Source organism: Dermacentor albipictus, chromosome 7, assembly GCF_038994185.2.
Source record: "Dermacentor albipictus isolate Rhodes 1998 colony chromosome 7, USDA_Dalb.pri_finalv2, whole genome shotgun sequence".
NCBI classification, from domain to species: Eukaryota; Metazoa; Arthropoda; class Arachnida; order Ixodida; family Ixodidae; genus Dermacentor; species Dermacentor albipictus.
The window spans coordinates 130,001,457-130,014,115 of NC_091827.1; the positions used below are offsets into that span (position 1 = coordinate 130,001,457).

Consider the following 12,659-nt stretch of genomic DNA (forward strand, 5'->3'; position numbering starts at 1 on the left):
CGCCGAATGTGGTTTCAATGTCATCCAAAGTCCGGCGGACATCTATTGCCAAACATCGGATAATTGTCGACGAATCAGTGAGGCCTATTTGCCAGCATCCCTACTGAGCTACATTAAAAGAATGAGAAGCTAGAGGCAGTCAAGTTAAGGAAATGCTGGAAGATGATGTAATTCAGCCGGCAAGCTGGGCGAGTTGGTGATTGAACATGTTCTTGTGGGTGGGCAGCGCGACCCGGACGAAGGACAAAAGAAAGGACACAACACGAGCGCAGACTAACAACTGGTGTATTATTTCAAGCGACGGACTATTATATACAGAAAATGTAAACACGTGTGAAATGACGTTTACAAGGGTGTTATCCTATCTTGCCATTCAAAAAATCAGCTTCTTTATCCTGTAGAGTGATAGAAGGCTGGCTGACGCATGCGCCTGAGTTCACATGCATGAAGTAGGCCTCTACAATCTCGCGGTTAATTTGATGCATATTTTTATAAAGTATTTCCGTTTGTTCAAACATGGGTTTGCATGAGCAAACTCTACAATGCGCGGCCAGATTCGAACCTGTTTCATTCCTGATCGCACCTTGGTGCTCCCTAAGGCGGATGTTAAGGCAGCGTCCCGTCTGCCCAAAGTACATTTTGCCGCACGAAAGAGGGATGACGTAAACCACTCCCACCGAACATGCCACAAGCTGCCCCGAGTGTTTGACGCGGCATGTAGCTTTGGACGGCTGTTTAGGCCTATTGACAAGATTGCAAATCTTTTTTAAGGGGTTCTTTGCTGAAAAGATTACTTGAACGCCATATTTCATGGCTGTCTTTTTTAACCCATGCCCCATCTGATGTACATAAGGGATGACTGCGTACTTTTTAACTTTTTCGATCTGTCTTTGGGGTGCGTCCCCTTTCTTTATTTTCTTCACTAGCCCTTCACATATTGATACAATAATGGATTTTGGAAAACCGGCCTTCTCTAGACGATTGAGTTGTTGCGAGAAGCTCAGATTGGCGAGGTGGTGGCACGACTTTCTAAGTGCGGAACCCAAACACGTCATAGCAATTCCTCTTTTCACAAGTTTTGAGTGTGCCGAGGCGTAGTTTAGAATTGGTTTGCTAGTCCTGGGGTTATAATGCCAACAAATGTGTTGCGCTGTTAGTCTTAACTGCAAATCCAAGACTCTGTGAATAAGATTGCCACCGTTAGATCAGTGTCTAAACATGTAGCAGAAGATGAAAAAGTCAGGTGCATTTCTGAGTGCGTTGACGTGTTAGTCAGACATCAAGGAAACCAGAATGGCAGAGCGCGGAAAATTCAACCCCTTGTGCAATTTTTAAGGGAAAACGAAGTGAAAGTACTGACCGCTGATAAAGAAGGGTACTTCGTCCTCCTAACGGAGGGGCAGTTTTCCGAGAAAGCCTCAGCCGCTTTAACAAAGAACTTCAAGAAGGTGCACATTCAACCTAAGAAAGTCAAAGATCAAGCAAAGAAATTGTTGCTAGAATTGAACCTCGAGCGTCTATCTGGTGCAGTGAACAAAAGTCAGGGGTTGAACCTTGAGGTGTTCTTTACGATAAAAACGCATAAACCCGACCAACCTTTACGAACAATTGTGTCTGAAAGAAACACATGGCAACACGTAGTTTCTGGTTATCTTCAGAAGAACTTAACCGGGCTCCAGGTAGAAGACCCATTCAAAGTAAAAAACTCGGAAGATGTCATTAGGTTTTTACGAGAAGAGGTGCACCCAGCATGCACAGCGTTCAGCATCGACGTCACAGATTTATACTATTCCCTTCCTAGAAATCAGCTGATCAAGACAATAAAAGATTGCATTATGGAAAACGACGAGGTAAAGTTTAGAAATGATAGTGGCGTCCCGGTTGAGTCGTTTCTCGAACTCTGGGTTTTCTATTTAAATTCCACGTTCGTTATCTGGGATGATCAAATAATGATTCAGAAGCGGGGGGTCTGCATCGGCTCTCAGGTCGCACCCATTCTTAGCGAGATCTTTCTCGGCACAGTTGACCGGGCACTCGAGAGCGCCTTGGCAGGAACTTTGATCAAGTGCTTCAGGTTCGTTGACGACTACCTGGTAGTTATCCCCTCCCAAAACAGTTCCAAAATTATTGGAGGTATTCTCGCCGCTTTTGATAAAGAAGGAATGGGTCTCAGATTTACTCATGAACTACCCAGTAATAATGAAATTCAATTTTTGGATTTGCAGTTAAGACTAACAGCGCAACACATTTGTTGGCATTATAACCCCAGGACTAGCAAACCAATTCTAAACTACGCCTCGGCACACTCAAAACTTGTGAAAAGAGGAATTGCTATGACGTGTTTGGGTTCTGCACTTAGAAAGTCGTGCCACCACCTCGCCAATCTGAGCTTCTCGCAACAACTCAATCGTCTAGAGAAGGCCGGTTTTCCAAAATCCATTATTGTATCAATATGTGAAGGGCTAGTGAAGAAAATAAAGAAAGGGGACGCACCCCAAAGACAGATCGAAAAAGTTAAAAAGTACGCAGTCATCCCTTATGTACATCAGATGGGGCATGGGTTAAAAAAGACAGCCATGAAATATGGCGTTCAAGTAATCTTTTCAGCAAAGAACCCCTTAAAAAAGATTTGCAATCTTGTCAATAGGCCTAAACAGCCGTCCAAAGCTACATGCCGCGTCAAACACTCGGGGCAGCTTGTGGCATGTTCGGTGGGAGTGGTTTACGTCATCCCTCTTTCGTGCGGCAAAATGTACTTTGGGCAGACGGGACGCTGCCTTAACATCCGCCTTAGGGAGCACCAAGGTGCGATCAGGAATGAAACAGGTTCGAATCTGGCCGCACATTGTAGAGTTTGCTCATGCAAACCCATGTTTGAACAAACGGAAATACTTTATAAAAATATGCATCAAATTAACCGCGAGATTGTAGAGGCCTACTTCATGCATGTGAACTCAGGCGCATGCGTCAGCCAGCCTTCTATCACTCTACAGGATAAAGAAGCTGATTTTTTGAATGGCAAGATAGGATAACACCCTTGTAAACGTCATTTCACACGTGTTTACATTTTCTGTATATAATAGTCCGTCGCTTGAAATAATACACCAGTTGTTAGTCTGTGCTCGTGTTGTGTCCTTTCTTTTGTCCTTCGTCCGGGTCGCGCTGCCCACCCACAAGAACATGTAATTCAGCCGTCGGCAAGTCCGTGGGCGTCGCCTGTGGTACTTGTAAAGAAAAAGGACCAGACCTTGCGCTTCTGCATTGATTATCGAAAACTTAACGCCGTCACATAGCGGGATGTGTACCCACTTCCAAGAATCGATGACACTCTAGATAGACGACGAGATGCCAAATTCTTTTCCTCTCTGGACCTCAAAAGCGGCTACTGGCAGATAGAAGTGGACGAACGAGATGCTGAAAAGACGGCGTTTGTGACGGCAGACGGACTATATGAGTTCTAAATGCTTCCATTCGGCCTTTGTTCCGCACCTGCCACATTTCATCGGATGATGGACACTTTGCTCACCGGTCTGAAATGGCAAACCTGTCTCGTTTATCTTGATGATGTGGTTTTTTCTACCACCTTCGAGCAGCATGTAGAACGACTGCGGGCTATGATGGAAGCTATTAGATCAGCAGGTCTGACGATAAAACCGCAGAAATGGCATTTAGGCTTAGCTTCTTCTCCTCGGCCATGTCGTCAGTACAGACGGCATTCGTCCGGACCCTGAGAAGACTGCGGCAGTGGAGAAATTTCCAAAACCAACCGACAAAAAGGCTGTTAGGTAATTCTTAGGAATTTGCACCTACTACACGATAGTGTAGTCACGCGATAGTGTACCCCTTTACATTTCTGTGTTGCAATTTTCCACCGCAGTTCACTGAATACCGTTTTGCCGTCGAGATGACTCATCGATGTCACGTATTTTCTTACTTCTACCACCTGTGCTTAGCTGTGTCAAGTTTTTGTCACATGTTCATTTTACTTCAATTTGTTCCCCCCCCCCTGCAATAATGCCCTTGTGGTGCTGCAGGTACATGTATAAATAAAATAAATAAAATACAGACGCTTCGTCAAGAATTTTTCAAGGATCGCCGAACCACTAACGTGGCTAGGAAAGGAAGGCGCACCTTTCGCCTGTTTGAACGAACAGGAAAATGCTTTCAATGAGCTCCGAAAGCGTCTTCAGAACCACCCAGTTCTTGCTCATTTCGACGAGGAAGCCGAAGCTGATATTCACACAGACGCAAGCAATTTAAACCTCGGTGCCGTCCTCATTCAGTGGCAAAACGGAGAGGAACGAGTCATTGCGTATGCTAGTCGAATACTTTCGAAGGCTGAGGTGAACTACTCAGCGACAGAAAAAGAATGCCTCGCAGTGATATGGGCCATCAGCAAGTTTAGACCATACCTATATGGCCGACCATTCCGAGCTATCAGCGACCAACATTCGTTGTGCTGGCTGGCGAATCTCAAAGACCTATCTGGACGGCTGGCAAGATGGAGTCTACGGCTGCAGGAATACGATATAACGGTCGTATACAAGTCCGGTCAGAAGCACAATGATGCTGATTGCTTGTCACGTGTACCGATTGAATGCACGGAATCTACGCTTAGGGTAAATGAATGGGATTGCCCGTTCCTAGGAGCTGTGACAACATCGCTAATGGCCCAGCATCAGCGATCCGACGCGGAGCCTGTTCATTGATTACCTAGCAGGACATCCTGTCGACATTCCACGCGCTTTTGTACGCAGCTTATCGTCGTTCGTCCTGAGAAATAATGTCCTGTGCAAAAAAAATTTTGAACATTGTGCAGAGAGATTTCTGCTCGTCGTACCTTCAAAGTTGCGACTCGAGATATTGGAAACCCATCAGCAGGACATTTAGGAGTGAGCACAACATGCGCTCGCATCCGCATGAAGTATTACTGGCCAAATTTATTGAATTTTGTGCAACAGTACATAAGAACCTGCCGGGACTGCCAAAGACGTAAAATACCACCACTCAATCCAGCAGGTCTCCCACAACCGATAAAGCCACCGGAAACTCCATTCGCACAAGTGGGAATGGACTTAATTGGCCCGTTTCCCACATCGTCATCAGGAAGGCGTTGGATCGTAGTTGCAACTGACTACCTAATTCGATATGCCGAGACAGCCAAGGGAACGGCCAGTGAAGTAGCTGATTTTTTCATCACTAACGTAGTACGAGGCATGGCGCTCCTAATGTTCTCATCACGGACCGAGGAACCATATTTACTGCCCATTTGACACAGTTCATCATGAAATTGACGCACACCGGTCACCGAAAAACCATCCCATATCATCCGCCGACAAATGGGCTGACTGTACGATTGAACAGAACGCTGACTGATATGTTGTCAATATACGTAGACATGAAGCATCGAACATGGGACAGGATACTACCGTACGCCACATTCGCGTACAATACTGCTGTGCAAGAGACGACTCAAATGACACCTGTGCAACTCGTTTTTGGCCGGACCGTCACCACAACCTTAGATGCAATGCTACCACTGGATGAGACCTCCGAAAATGACAATGACGTCAGCGACTTCACACAAAAAGCCGAAGAAGCACGGCAGCTGGCGCGACACCGCGTTCAGCAGCAGCAACAAACCGACGCGGAACGATGCAACTTGCGACGAAGAGACGTCCAGTATGCACCTGGAGACAAAGTATGGGTGTGTACTCCAGTACGGACGCGCGGCCTATCCGAGAAGCTTCTTCGTCGTTATTTTGGCCCGTATAGGATAATTCGCCGAATTAGTTCATTGAACTATGAAGTTGCTCCAGAAGGTCAAGTAACTTCATCACGACGGCGGCATCGAACAGAAATCGTATATGTCGTCCGAATGAAACCCTACTACGACAGGCGATAACTGCTTCCGCCTACAGACATTGCGAGTTCATGACAGTCTAGAAACCACCGCCTTCTGCATGAGCATCGGGACGATGCACTCTTGGAAGGGGGACAATGACACAAGGTGATTTCAAATTACGCGCGCCAGCCGCCTCCTGTGTCCGTCCAGCTGTTTACTGGTACCTGTGGAAGATAGCGGCAGTGAAGCGGACAACACGGGCTCACAAGGCACGCGCCATCGGAGCAACGTGCCATCAGCGCGGGACACGAGAAAAGAACAAGAGGGGCGGGTCTCTTGCGAAAAGACTGTGGACGTTCTAGCGAGGCTCTCGTCTAGCTGTTTGTCGGGCACAAGTTCGCCCAAGGTAAGCTGATTAAAGCACCGTGACTCAACTGTGCGTTACCATATAAATACCTTGGTATATAGAAAAACGAAGGCGATAGATGTATTGAAACAGAGGAAAAAACAGTGAATGGGAAGAGAAATGCAGCCATAATGAAGCACAGAGCGCTATGGGGTTACAATAGGTACGAGGTACTCCGAGGTATGTGGAAAGGTGTAATGGTTTCCGGATTTACTTTTGGAAAAGCGGTTGTTTGCTTGAAGCCAGGGGTGCGACCAGGACTCGATGGGAACCAACGGTCAGTGGGTCGCTTCGCATTGGGCGTTCACGGGAAGACTAGAAATGAAGCTGTGCAGGGTGATATGGGCTCGACTAGCTTTCCAGTGAGGGAAGCTCACAGTCAAATTGAATGAAGAACGACTGATGAATATGGAAGAAAGTAAATGGGCTGGGAGAGTGTTGAGGTATCTGTACAGGAAAAACATTTATTCTCGGTGGAGGAAGAGAACTAGGAAGCTTACCAGCAACTACGCGGCCTGTAGGGTGGGCAACAGAGCAACAAAGAACGTCAAGCGGAAAGTCAGAGAGGCTGAAATAATCTCATGGGTGGCGGCAATAGAAAATAAGCCTGCCATGAGTGACTACTTAAAGGGCCCCTGAAACGGTTCGGACAAATTTTGTAGACGCGTAGGGTACAGCTTAAGTAGAACATTCGCACCACAATTTAAGTGAAGCGTTACGTATTAATGGAGCTACAAGCGATTAGAAGTTACCGTCGTCCCCAGCCATGCTTTTTCTCCTCAACTCGTTCGCCGAGCGAGCGGGGCTAAGCTCCGCCTTCACTGGTCCTGCGTCACGATGCGACGTCACGTCGTCCACTTCCGGTTGTTTTGGAGCCCGCCCCCGCCCGCGCGAAACCTCTCCGCTAGCCGCTTGGCTGTCGACCCCAAGCGAGAGCTGTCGAAGCAGCGTGCGTTGCTAGCATTCTGTCGTAGTGCCGAACGTGTCTGGTATTCCGTTAACCACAGGCAAGCTGGTCATATCGGCAAATGACTGGAGGCATAAACTCAAGCTGATGAAGGAACTTTGGCGTAGACGTACGTGAGCGGCCTGATCGGTCTGCACGGTCTAGAAACTTGTTGGCGCAGCGCTTAACCAGCCAAACAAAGCGCTAATATTGCTCTAACCAAGTGTAAAACATTTTAAACATTTACAAAAACAACGTGTTGATGATTACACTCCTGCGAAAAATACGCACCAGCAGCAAAGAAGAATACGCTTCGTTGCTGCTACTGTGTATGGTTCAGCTCTATGCCATCAGGTGGCTGCACCATGCAGACCATTCACATTTGCCCTTCTGCTCATCTCGGCTCATCCCGTTACGGCACAGTCAAGCGGCCGGACCCTGTCCCCTTGCGCTTACGTTTGCCCTAATAAGGGACTCGCGAAACGCTAGTGCGTTAGTAATCTACCGGTGTAAAGTGACGGCCACAAACGCGCAAATCCTGGCGCCGATCGGATAGCGGCAGTCCGACGCGCAGCAGCCAGTTCGCTCGTACGCTGCCCTGCAGAGGGGCACGATGTCGCAGCTTGACATATTGCCAGTCGCTATGTTTGCAGTCCACAAGGCAACAAAGTCGAATCATAGTGCTCGCGAAAAGACTGAGACCAACTCTGACCGCGGAGCTCTCGTCAAAATGGAGTATGTTGTAACACAAGCAGACGACACTTGCTGTGTGCCGGAAGTGCTTAAGTGTACTGAAAAATTGTTCTTGTGGATTCTCTTTATGCTGCTTTCTTTTTATAAAAACAAATTAACTAACATTCCAACTATTACGAAGATCATTTGTTTACCATAAACTTGGAAAAATTATCGATCACGCGCCCTGGTCAGCCAATCGGATAGCTCGCCCCACTGACGTCATATGGGTGATTTCGGTCATTGGGTAGGGGCAGCTTAAAATTCCGCCGAGGAGTACGCTGCGATCGGCAGCGATGTGCATTTTTAAACCCCTATAATAAATTGCACGCTTTACGCAGAGCACTTAGATGTGTCAATTAATGATCAGAAGGACCTACTCTAACGACTCAGTACGTTTGTAGAAAATCGTCAAAAACGTTTCAAGGTCCCTTTGTGAGTCTGTGAATCTACTTCTGGAACACTGGCATTCTGCAACACTAAAGAAAGCAGACAGTTCGGTGAAACAAGCGTAGGCAGCGTCTTGGGAAGCCAGAAACCACTTGTGCCACTCTATTTCCAGTCAGCACATTCGAAATTAGTCAAAAGAGGAATCAATGTGTGCCTTGTCAGTGCCCTCAAAAGGTCATGTCCGCATTTTATGCAAAAAAGTTCTGATGCTCAGGTTCACCGCTTGTTGGCAGCCGGATACACGGAGGCTTTAATATCAGCTGTCGCGGAAAAACTTTTTAAGCAAATGAAGCATGGCGAAGCTGATGGAGCACCACGTCCGCCAGTGGAAAAGAAAAAAACTCGCAGTACTTCCGTATATACATGATGTGTTCCACAAACTAAAGAGGGTAGGGCAACGCGCTGGTGTCACGGTGGTTTTTTTCTGCTCTGCAAAAACTAGCAAAGCTTTGCAAGTCTCTTTCACAAGCCGGGCGTGGCCATTGCAGTGGGAAACACAGGAAGGGTTTAGTGCCGTGAATCATTGGCGTGGTATATGCGATTCCTCTCTCTCGCGGAAAAAAGTACGTGGGACAGACAGGAAAGTGCTTAAATGATCGCCTCAGGGAGCCCCGTAACAATGTGTACAACGCGGTACAGGGCCATCTGACTATTAGTTGCTCCGACCACGGGTGTAAGCCCTACTTTGAAAAGAAGCGAAGCGCTGGCTATGCATAGTTCGCAGATGACGCGTGAAATCATTGAGGCAGATTTCATTAGGGAGTTTGAAAGCTCGTGCGTCAATTCTTCGATTGCACTTTCATCTCGGGAAATGGTGTGTCTTGACAAGGTGTGAATGGCAGGCATTTCGTGTGCTCTATAGGTACGTGGCTATCGTTATCAGCATTGCAAATGATATTCCAGGTTTTTGGCGATCATACACATTTTGCGCATGGTAGCATCCTCTATGTTTATTCCTTCATTAATAAACTGTGGTAAGTAACAGCCTGTGTGCGTGTCACTCTCTCGTGTCCTTGCCTTCCTTGCGGTGTGTCCTTTTTGCACTGGCTCACCAACAGACCCAAACTTCCACGCTAAGTCAGAAATTCAGGTTGGGGTGACTATGGAGTTCACACCCATGCAGCCAGTGTTCTTTTTTTTTTTTCAGAACCTGTAAACACTGTTGTGTCATGCGTCGGCTTGCCAGCAAAGCAACAGGCTGTAATCGAGGCAAGCACATGCATGCGTGTAGTATGCTGGCATTTAGCACGTAATAAAGCACAGAAAACACAAGAAATTTGCGCACTACTTTCACTTCTGTACGTCTTGCACTTATGTAGCACGTAGCATACTCTTGTCACGTGCTGCATAACTTGTATTAACTAACCTACTTCAACACGTTTATAACGCATTTTGCTCTGTTTAGCAACTCAATGGTAATATGTACCAAAGTATATGTTGACTGTGGTTATGTCTTCTTTTTGTGCGTTAACTCAATATGTGCTGCACCCTTATATGCAGGCTTTTTAATCATAGTATACATGTAGCATGATGTTATGTAGCATGGAATGAAGCCACACTACGCGAGAACATTGTGCATGACTTCTTAGTAGCACCCGTGTGCTTTCTATCGTGTGGTCTCGCTACACGCTATATACCGCTGACTAATCTAGTACTTCTACATTTTCATAACACCTTTTGTTCTGCTTAGCAACCGAACAGTAATATTAGTCTACAAAACTACGTTGACTGTTATAATATCAACTTTCTTTGTGTTAAGTCTAACATGTGCTGCACCCTTATATGCAGGCTCTCATGCTGTCTGTTGAAACTCGCCAGCTTGAACAGACCGCTCGCCAGCACAGCCAAAGTGCAACAAGGAAAGCTGCTCGCAAAAATCGCTTGACTGCTTCCAATTTCGCTGCTGCTGCTACGTGTGAGAACTGGACAGAGAAATGCCTGCAGAAGCTAACCACAGACCGACACCTGTGCAAGTAAACAAGTAAAAGCTCAAAAAAATTTTCTTGACCAAGTTTGTTTGTAACAATGTGTACAGGTCAGGCACTTCCTCTGCATTGTGTTGTTGACATCTGCTAGGGATATTCTCGCTTCCAGTAAATCACAGTGGCTACAAGTGATTTGCACTATTGAATGTGCAGGTATAATATTATGAACAGATTACATGTGTGCATCTGTTGTCACACAGTGTTCAAGAAACCTTCAAAATGGGAGCACCTTTGCATACTATGTTTACCGTATTTAGCGCACCGTAAGTACTGCCAAGCATGGGTTGTATCACAGCATGCCAGTAAAAGACAAAACTCACAAGGTGATATTTATGTTTCAGGTGCGGAGTTTCAAGCGAAACCATGGCTGTAGAAAACTATGAAACATCCCTCCAAACCTTCCAGCACAAAATTCAGACCTTCCACTGCGGCCTTATTGTTGATCCATCATGCCCATGTCTCGGTACATCTGTTCGTGTAGTGTGGGATCCATAGGAACAGAATCCCCATGGCGTCGTCGAAATGAAGTGCCCATATAAAAAAAGACGTGAAAGTACCAAGCAACCAAGGCTCATGTCTTGTGAAAGACAGCTATGGCACTTGCAGGCTAAACGGCACTCACTATTGCCACTACCAAGTTCTCGGGCAGATTGTCCACGTGCTTGGGTGACTTTGTCGTGTATGCTTCACAATTTCTTTTCATTGAAATAATTAGAAAAAATGAAACTGATTGGCAGAAATACAAGACAGAAGGTTTGACAGCTGCTATTTTTCAACTTTACTGCCACACTTAGCAGAAATTTCACGCAGTACAGATGATGTACCTTGAATTCAAGACACCACAAAAGCAATGATACTTAATATATTAAGAAAGTTTTAAATAAAATTGTGATATCATTGACAATAGTCTCGTAGCCTTCTCTTGCAACTTCAGCACTGAAGCCATGTGCTCATGGCTCTGGCCGTGCTAGCTTGGCAGTCACTGCGAAGGCTATGCATCACTGCCGAAAGATTTTTGCTGCTGCAGATCCTAGGTTGCTATTAAGGGAGAGAAAATTGCTTAAGAATGCACACACTGCCCAAATTTCATTGATGATTGGTGCGATAGACAGTGGGATGGGCCTGTGGAAAATTTAAAATGCCTTGACACATTGAATGCGTCGCTCGACATGTATCCTGAGACTTGCAATTTCCTGTGTATCTCTCACTTCTTCAATGAGGTGCTGTCTCCGCAGGAAAAGGGGAATGTTCAAAGCAACTCCTTTTGCGCTGAGCAGGTCCTGTATCTTAAAGACCTTGCCGGCCAATACTGAGTCACCAAGCTCAAATTCGAGTTCTAAGAAACCGCTTTCTTCAAAAAGCTCTTTGCCTGACACCGACCCTGTAAATAATTTTGACAAAAACGTGATCATTCCATCGGGTCAAATGAAAACCAAGTTTTTCGTTGTATTAGTTGACTTGTAGGTTGAGTATGCCACTGACTGGAGGTCCAGAAAGCTTGGTGCTTCGCATCTCACTTCCGTCGCGTCGATAATGTCCTTGGTTTTTGGATTTCGCTCTTTAACATAGCCGGAATAGCCTCGTCAACCATTTTCCTACTAAGCCAAAGGTCCATCTGGCCAATATGCAAATTAGTGAAGCGCATCCATGCAGTACATACTCTGGATACTGCAGCAACGGACAGCCTGAACGTGTAGGCAAGTTCCATTTGGAAGAGCCCAAGTCACAACCTGGCAAGAACAAGAAAAAGCTGGTCATTCGCTGTCAGCATGTGCGGCCTTCCTGCATTACTTGATCTACTTGAATAGCTCCTAGACCATACTTTTATATTTTCCCCACTCTCACCAGGGTTTATCAAAGGAAAGAAGCTCATGAATAATTCGTAAGTTTGAAAGCCGAGTGTAGAAACTAATGTCCTCAGGGCTTCCTGTTTGAAGCATTTGAAGCAAATCACCTGCTTTTATGCCGATAAAGCTTTTTGTTTTTCATATTGACTTTCATACTCCGTTTGATCTTTATAAGGCGTATCTTTAACCGATATCACCTCCTCGGTGCTACTTTCCAAGTCGCTCTCCAGTTGGGTGCGCACCGAAGCTGAGAGAGCTGCGTCTCGAGCTCAGGCACTCTCGCAGACTTCGCCTCTTCGGCCATACCTTCTAGGCCGCTCTCCAGTTGGTGTATGCGCATTTAGAACACAGAAAGCTGCTTCTCGAGCATCGACACTATCACCGCACATGCGCAATCACACAGTTCGTGGCCTTGAACGTGGGGCGCCCTGGTTGGCGTTGAAACACT

The 12,659-nt window shown here is 46.2% G+C and overlaps 1 long non-coding RNA gene across 1 annotated transcript in view; it reads left to right on the top strand.

Moving 5' to 3' along the window:
• LOC139048161 (uncharacterized) overlaps positions 1–11,194 on the top strand; it is a 33,155-nt gene extending 21,961 nt beyond the window's left edge. Inside the window, exon 3 of the long non-coding RNA XR_011507590.1 lies at positions 10,168–11,194. This is a non-coding gene — a long non-coding RNA (uncharacterized lncRNA). The remainder of the gene's footprint in view (positions 1–10,167) is intronic.
• Positions 11,195–12,659: the final 1,465 nt, after the last annotated feature.